The sequence below is a fragment of the Gossypium hirsutum genome, chromosome A12, assembly GCF_007990345.1.
Source record: "Gossypium hirsutum isolate 1008001.06 chromosome A12, Gossypium_hirsutum_v2.1, whole genome shotgun sequence".
NCBI lineage: Eukaryota > Viridiplantae > Streptophyta > Magnoliopsida > Malvales > Malvaceae > Gossypium > Gossypium hirsutum.
In genome coordinates, this window is record NC_053435.1 from 62,017,139 (window position 1) to 62,025,630 (window position 8,492).

Sequence of the window (8,492 nt, forward strand, 5' to 3'; positions counted from 1 at the left end):
TCAATACTCGTATGAATTTCGTACGTACCTGAGTCACATAGCTCATTCACATATTCTTTCTCGAGTTGAATTTTCCCGTTGAACCATTTGGAGTCATTAAGGATACTCGAAAATCACATAAGCTCGTACAATGTCATATTCCAGATATGGTCTTACATGTTATTATATATCGTGCCACTGTCCCGGACAGGGTCTTACACGAAATCGATTAACGATGCCAATGTCCCGGACATGGTCTTACAGGTAATCTCAATACAATACCAACGTCCTAGACATGGTCTTACATGTAATCACATCTCAATAACCTAATATCATGACATCTGTATCCTATTTTATTCCTAAGGTTCGTACGGGACTTTCGGATATCGTAACTCTATCGATTCTTGCTCGTAAGGGCTCATTCAACATTTATAACATTTCTATGACAAGTAAACACATGTAATTAAATTTAAAGACATTTATTTTCATATGAACTTACCTCGTAGTTAGAATAGAGGAACCGGATTGACTATCTGATAACTTTTGATTTCCCTCGATCTAAATCCGTTTTCTTTCATTCTTAATCTTAATCAAAGCTTCAAGTTGTCAAAACCCTAAACAAATTCAAGCTTTATTTTCTTCTTTAAATTTGATGAAAAGAAGATGATACTAATTTCATGTTTTTTTATTTTAATTATACATTAATTCTATTATTACCATTTTAACCTTTGTTTAAAACATTATAATTCATATAATTCAAGGCCATTTATGTTCATCTCCACTAAACATGGTCTAATTACAACATAAGGACCTTTCATTTAATAAGCCATGCAATTAAGCACTTTTAACTTATAGTATGCTACTTTTTCATTTTACGCGATTAAGTCATTTTTCTCAAATTGAGCTATTAAACGATAAAATTAGCTCACAAAATTTTCACACATACATATTCACATGCTATAAACACCAAATATAATATTAAAATATTTTTGTTGATCTAGGATTTGTGGTCCCGAAACCACTATTTCGATTTAGCTAAAATCAGGCTATTACATGAAAGTAGTTGTTGCTGCTGGTTCGTGATGGATATCCCAATTTGGAGTTTTGAATTACCGTTAGTGAGAATCAAGTTAGTTCTATGCTTACTTGTTGCGTGATATTCGTAACAGGTTTTAAAGATTTATAAATGAAACATTCTTAAAACTAACTTATTATCACGATTAAGGCAAGTGTACCTATCAAATAGTAGTATAGTTCAGCAAGATCGGATTGTCGAACCCAAAGGAAATACAAGTACTAGTATTTACTTCCTTTTTATTATCTAGCCTAAAATTTAAGAGGTTTGGTTGTCTAAACTAATTACTAACTAAGAATGCACAGAAAGAAAAACTTGGGAAAATACTTTTGGGAAAATTTGATTGATTGATACAATACCAAAGGAAAAATCCACCTAGACTTCACTTGTTATTTGACTCTGAATCAGACGATTTATTTATTTGACTTGATCCGTGAAAATCCCTAAGTTATATTATTATCTCTCTCGAGACTAATAACGTCTAACCTTAGGTTGAATAATTGAAATCTCTTTCTAATTTACACCCTAGAATTGCATTAACTCGATCTATGGATTCCCTTATTAGGTTTCAACCTAATCCGACAAAATCTTGTCACCCTATATCTCTAGACGCACAATCAACTCCACTTAATTATGATAAATTTACTCTTAGACAAGGTCTATTCCTTCTTTGAATAAGAGCTTAAGTTGAATCAATATCCTGGAATATCAAAACAAGAATTAAGAACACATAATTAAGAACAAGTCAAATATTTATATACAATTCAGATAATAATAACAAGATCTGTCTTAGGTTTCATTCCCTTTAGTTATTTAGGGGTTTAGTTCATACTTATGAAAGAAAACATCTCAAAATCATAAAGATAACAAAACATAAGAAAACCCAAAACTCCTAAAGGAACTTGAAGGGAGATCTCTAGTCTTGATGATGAATTCGGCTCTTGAGATGGATCAGTCGGCTTTTCTTGAGTAATTCCTTGCTTCCTACTCTACATCCCCCTTCCTAAGTGCCTCCTCAAGTGTTTAAATAGGCTTTGGAATGCCTAAGAGCCCTCAAAATTGGCCTTTTCTGAATTGGACTAAACTTGGGTTCAGTAGGGACACGCCCGTGTGAAATTACTGAAGGCCGTGGTCAAGGCTGTCAAATGGGCATGGGCCTGTGATCCACTCGTGTAATTCATGCTTTGGTCCTGCCAAATTGACACGACTGTGTGACATGCTCGTGTGAGGAAGTCCAGGCTGTGTTGTTTTCCCATGTGGGTCCATTTTCTCTATTTTCGGCCCGTTTCTCACTCTTTTTACTCTCCTATGCTCTCTTAAGTATAAAACATGATATTAAAGGATTAGGAGCATCGAATTCACCAAATCTAAGGAGAAACCATCCATAAATGCGTTAGGCATGGGGTAAAAATATGTATAAATTACAGTTTATCAAATACCCCCACACTTAAGCATTTGCTTTTCCTCAAGCAAAACCCTCAACTCACAATCAAAATAAATTCTTCTTAACTTATAATTCCTATTAATAATATCTCAAAATAATCCATAAGTAATCATACATTGAGAATTTGACTGAAAGAACATCAAAGTTCCAAAACATTCCAAGTTGAGTATTTTATCATGAAAGCATAGGTGTCTCCCCTTATCTAAGTAATTACCTTCGACTCAAAATATCACAGAGTTTCACATCCTCACTAAAGATTCACTCAAATCACTCGAGGTGTTTAAGGACAATACATGAAGCACTCAACAGTCAATAATGAAAAGTCATTACCATAGGCTTGCATGAAAATCAAATCTCCACCACTATATATTGAAATGAACATCAATCAAAAGGTCTTTAAAGGGTTGTAATGTGGCTTTGGTTAGGGGGTATGGTCATAAGCTGAAAGAAAAGGTTAGAATCGAGATTGAATTGAAAAATTGCCTAACTAGAAAAAGTAATTAAACATCAATTGAGTACAAGTGAGCTTCTTCTTAGAAGATGGAATTTAGATACTGCGGCTCAACACTAATGAATTACTATTAATATGTAAGTATGAATTTTTTTTAAGAGCAAGTCAAATACATAGAAGAGCAAAACATAGCTAAGCAATTAGTTCAAATCAAATCTCGACAAAAATAGAGATCAAATTAGGGGATTTCAATAATAATGATTTATGGGTTAATATTGAGGGTAAATCATTTAATGGCTTGTTAGGCTCAAAAGGGGTTTACTAGGGGTTAATTATAAAGTAGGCTTTTGTGGAGTGAGTGTGTTAAACCTAAGTGACTTTATCATTTTGACATATCAAATCAAATGGTGTGGTCTTGACATGCATAGTCAAGCAAGTTCTAGAATAATAATTCAATATTGATGCACTTAAAGAAATAATAAAAGTAAGCATGAAAGAAATAGTAGATGCTTTAAAGGCTCAAAATCTCACAAACATTACGGCTTTTTGATGTTTATATTCTGTGAATTTCAACTCAAGATAATACCTAAACTTGGGAGAAACAACCTATAAAATTTTAAATTCAAAAATCAACTTATCATGCTTGATTTTTTAATATCTTAAAGTTTAAACAATCAATGCATGAATGCCTAAGTTTTAATTCAAGACATATCAATAAAAACCATAAGTTAATTACAATTCATTCTAATAGTTATATGAGTGATTTACATGAGAATAAGACATAATTCAGGGATTTCTAATGATGATATAAAAGACCCCCCACACTTAAGATATACATTGCCCTCAATGTAAGAAGGTAGATATATTGAAAAAGATAGATTGATAATCATAAGATAGAGAGAGAAGTGAAACTTCCTGAATGATGAATGAATTCCTTGAACTGGAGTTTTGGAGAATAATCGGCGTGAGAGTGAGGAGGATACTCCGGTGGTGGTAGAGGTTCATTAGTCCATAAGTCTTGCGCCAAAAGAATATTATATCTAGTGGTAGCTATGGTCGTGGTCTAGCAGGACATGGCAATCGTGGAGAACCTTTCCCGGTGGAGTTTTTAGTTCCTATGCGACGATGAGCTTTGGAGCTTTTTATAACTGTGACAGAATCAGGAACTATAAGGAAGCATAACTACTCGTAATGAAATAGTTGAAATTGAAAATTGTAAAAACTCAAGATAAATTTGTATAAATAGGAAATAAAAAGTAATTTCTAAATATAAATATAAAGCTAAGACAGATAATAGGTGTTTATAGAGAAATTGGGGCACACGGCCATGGGGCATGCCCGTGTGCCTTCGTTTCAGCCCGTGCATTCCGTGGTTTTCAAAATTGGGCGCATCACTGTACTCAGCCATGCTGCACGACCTTGTCAATCTTTGTTTGCTTCTCCCACGCTCGTGTATGAAGGCACATGCTCGTGTTAAATTGACAGGTTTGCCCACGATTTCAAAACACGGGCATGTCGCACGCTTGTGTCATTTTGGCAGTTTAGCCCACGGTCATGTCGTACAGTTGTGGCAACTTATCGTATCCCGTATTGGGGAAGAAATTTTTGCCCTGTTTTCACACGACCGTATCGTATGGCCGTGTTTTATCCCGTGGTATATGCATGGCCTACGGTACGCCCGTCTTCATGGCCGTGTGGTTCTAAAAATCTTGACTCAGTTAGTTAATTAAATGTTAAAGACTAAAATTTAAAGAAGTTAGCACCGTTAGTGCTCGGGGTGCCTCCCGAGAAGCGCTTATTTATAGTCAAAGCTCGACTTACTTTTCTGGTACGTGATCATGGTGAACCGAGGAGTTTACACTCCTCATCCCTGCTATCAATTTTATCAACATAAGGTTTAAGACAAGTACCATTTACCTTGAACGTGCCAAATCTGGAGTGGTTTACCTCGACCGTACCGTATGGAAAAATACTAATTACCGTAAGAGGGGTTTCTTCATTTGGTTCAGAAGTGGCGGTTCAAGGATCTGCTGCATCGAGTAGTACTTTGTCTCCAACATTAAGTTGATTTTTGGAGGATTTAAGCTCCTCATGGCGTGGTTTTGGTTTATCGTGTTTTCCCAGTTTATGTGTTCACCATTCATCTAGCTCATCGATTTGTAACCTTCATTCTTCATGGATAGGTTCTTTGTTATTGCTTGGCTTATGTATGTTCTTCGAACCTGTTTTTTGCAAAGAATATTGCACTATATAGTTAGTTTTAGCCAAATGATTTGTACAGTCACCTTCAATTTTTGATGTGTTATTTGAATTACGGGCTTGAAGGGTGATTGTTTTGTCTCCCACACGAAGTGTGAGTTCACCTGTGCCAACGTCAATAATTGTTCTAGCGGTTGTTAAAAAGGGCCTTCCTAAAATTAAGGGGATGTTGCTATCCTCCTCTATGTCTAGAACAACAAAATCAATTGGGAATATAAATTTGTCGATTTTAACGAGTACATCTTCAATAATACCCTTATGAAATTTGATAGTTTTATCTACTAATTGAATGCTCATCCTGGTTTGTTTGGGTTTCCCTAGACGTAGTTGCTTAAATAATTTGTAAGGCATAACATCGTTACTAGCCCCTAAATTAGCCAACGTATTATTAACATCTAAACTACCAATTAAATAAGGAATTGTAAAACTCCCTTGATCTTTTAGTTTGTTAGGCAGCTTATTCTATAGAATGGCTGAGTAGACCGCGTTCAGCTCCACATGCGATGCTTCATCTAATTTCCGTTTATTTGCTAAAAGCTCCTTTAAAAACTTGACTATGTTTGGCATCTGCGAAAGGGCTTCAATAAACGGTAAGTTAATATGTAGTTTCTTTAGAAGTTTATGGAATTTATCAAATTGTTCGTCTGAGCGGTCTTTCCTTGTCGTATTGGGGTATGGCATACGAGGTTTATATTCTGTAATCACCGGCTTTGGCTCATTGTGGCCTACCTCATCCTTACCTATGCTTACCACTGTTTCTGGCCTTAGTTCTGCAACTAGCCCTTCCTCATCTTGAACGGAAATTGCGTTGAGTTGCTCCCTTGGGTTAGATTCAGTGTTGCTTGGCAGGCTACCTTGTGGTCATTCGGAAATCAACTTGGCGAGCTATCCAATCTGAGTTCCAAGCCCCTAAAATGATGCTTGTTGATTTTTGAGTACGATCTCGGTATTCTAAAAATGAGTTTCTGACACTGAGATGAATTTTGTTAGCATCTCTTCAAGGTTCGGTTTTTTCTCTTGTTGGTAGGGTGGTTGTTGGAAGCCTGGAGATGGTGGTCTCTGATTCCCTTGGCCTCCCCATGAAAAATTAGGGTGGTTCCTCCAACCTGCATTGTAAGTATTGATATAGGGATTATTTTGAGATCGAGGATTGTTACCCATGTAATTTAACTGTTCGTTCTCCATGTTGTGGCCATAAGGTGGGTATTCTGAACTGCTTGATCCTCCTCCACTTGTTTCACATTGCATTACTGGGTGAACCTGTAAAGAATTAAGGAAACCATCAATTTTCTTATTCAAGAGTTCTACCTGATTAGAGAGCATGGTGACCGTATCGATGTTATAAATGCTGACTGTTTTCATTGGCTTTGTCCTCATGACTTGCCACTGATATTTATTCAGTGACATCTCCTCTATAAATTCATAGGCATCTTCAGGTGTCTTATTATTGATGGTTCCGCCAATAGCTGTGTCAACCATTTGTCGAGTCGATGGATTCAGGCCATTATGAAAGGTTTGAACCTGTAGCCAAAGTAGTAACCCAAGGTGAGGGCATCTTCTCAAGAGGTCCTTGTATCTCTCCCATGCATTGTAGAGTGTTTCGAAATCCATCTGCACAAAGGAAGAAATTTCGTTACGTAATTTAGCCATTTTAGCTGGCGAAAAATATTTTAATAAAAACTTTTCGGTCATTTGTTCCCAAGTAGTGATTGGCCCCTGTGGTAACGAGTTCAACCATTGTTTAGCCTTATTCCTTAACGAAAAGGGAAACAACCGAAGGCGAATGGCGTCATCAGAAATGCCATTAATTTTAAATGTATCACATAGTTCCAAAAAGTTTTCCAAATGAGCGTTGGGATCCTCGTCCTGCAAACCATCAAACTGAACAAACTATTGTATCATTTGAATTGTGTTAGGTTTCAGTTCCAAAGTATTGCAGCTACAGTCGGTCTAACTATGCTCGATTTAGTTCCTATTAAAGAAGGTTTAGCATAATCGTACATAGTGTACGGAGCAGGATTCTGATTAACAATAATCGCAAGAGGTAGAAGATTTTCTTGGTTTTTAGCCATCTCATCGGATGTGGTTGAAGTATCGTCCTCTTGCTCGTCCTCTGTGTATCTTAGGCTTCGTCTTATTTCTCTCCAGTTTCTGTGAACTGTGTAGTCGATCTCACCATCAAAAAGTAGTGGTCCTGGCAGGTTTCTTTTGGTCATAAACTAGAAAAACCTGTCAGAAAGAAAATAAGAGAAAAATTAGAAAAGAAAATAAAAATTTAAATTGTAATAAAAGTAAAGTGGCTAAAGTAATAAAAATCGAGTTTTCCTAATATCCTAGTTCCTCGACAACGGCGCCAAAAACTTGATGCGTGATATTTGTAGCAGGTTTTAAAGATTTATAAATGTAACGTTCTTGAGACTAACTTATTATCACGATTAAGGCAAGTGTACCTATCGAACAGTAGTATAGTTCAGCAAGACCGAATTTTCGAACCGAAAGGAACTACGAGTACTAGTATTTACTTCCTTTTTATTTTATAGCCTAAAATTTAAGAGGTTTGGTTGTCTAAACTAATTACTAACTAAGAATTCACAGAAAGAAAAACTTGGGAAAATACTTTTGGGAAAATTCGATTAATTGAAACAATACCTAAGCACAAATCCACCTAGACTTCACTTGTTATTTGACTTGATCCGTAGAAATCCCTAAGTTATATTATTATCTCTCTCGAGACTAATAACGTCTAACCCTAGGTTGAATAATTGAAATCTCTTTCTAATTAACACCCTAGAATTGCATTAACTCGATCTATGGATTCCCTTATTAGGTTTCACCCTAATCCCGCAAAATCTTGTCACCCTATCTCTAGGCATGTAATCAACTACGCTTAATTATGATAAATTTACTCTTAGACAGGGACTTTTGCTCCTCTGAATAAGCACATTAACTTGAATCAATATCCTGGAATATTAAGACAAGAAATAAGAACACATAAATAAGAACAAGTCAAATATTTATCATACAATTCAGATAATATTAACAAGATCTGTCTTAGGTTTCATTCCCCTTAGGTATTTAGGGGTTTAGTTCATAGTTATGAAAGAAAACATCTCAAAAGCATAAAGATAACAAAACATAAGAAAACCCAAAACTCCTGAAAGAACTTGAAGGGAGATCTCCAGTCTTGATGATGAATCCGGCTCTTGAGATGGATCAATCGGCTTTCCTTGAGTAATTCCTTGCTTCCTACTCTGTATCCCCCTTCCTAAGTGCCTCCTCAAGTG

At 35.9% G+C, this 8,492-nt stretch overlaps 1 non-coding gene across 1 annotated transcript; it reads left to right on the plus strand.

Moving 5' to 3' along the window:
• The first annotated feature begins 6,745 nt into the window (after nucleotides 1-6,745).
• LOC121212094 (small nucleolar RNA R71) lies at nucleotides 6,746-6,852 on the plus strand. The gene has a single exon (XR_005907304.1). It is a non-coding gene; the product is annotated as a small nucleolar RNA R71 (small nucleolar RNA).
• Nucleotides 6,853-8,492: the final 1,640 nt, after the last annotated feature.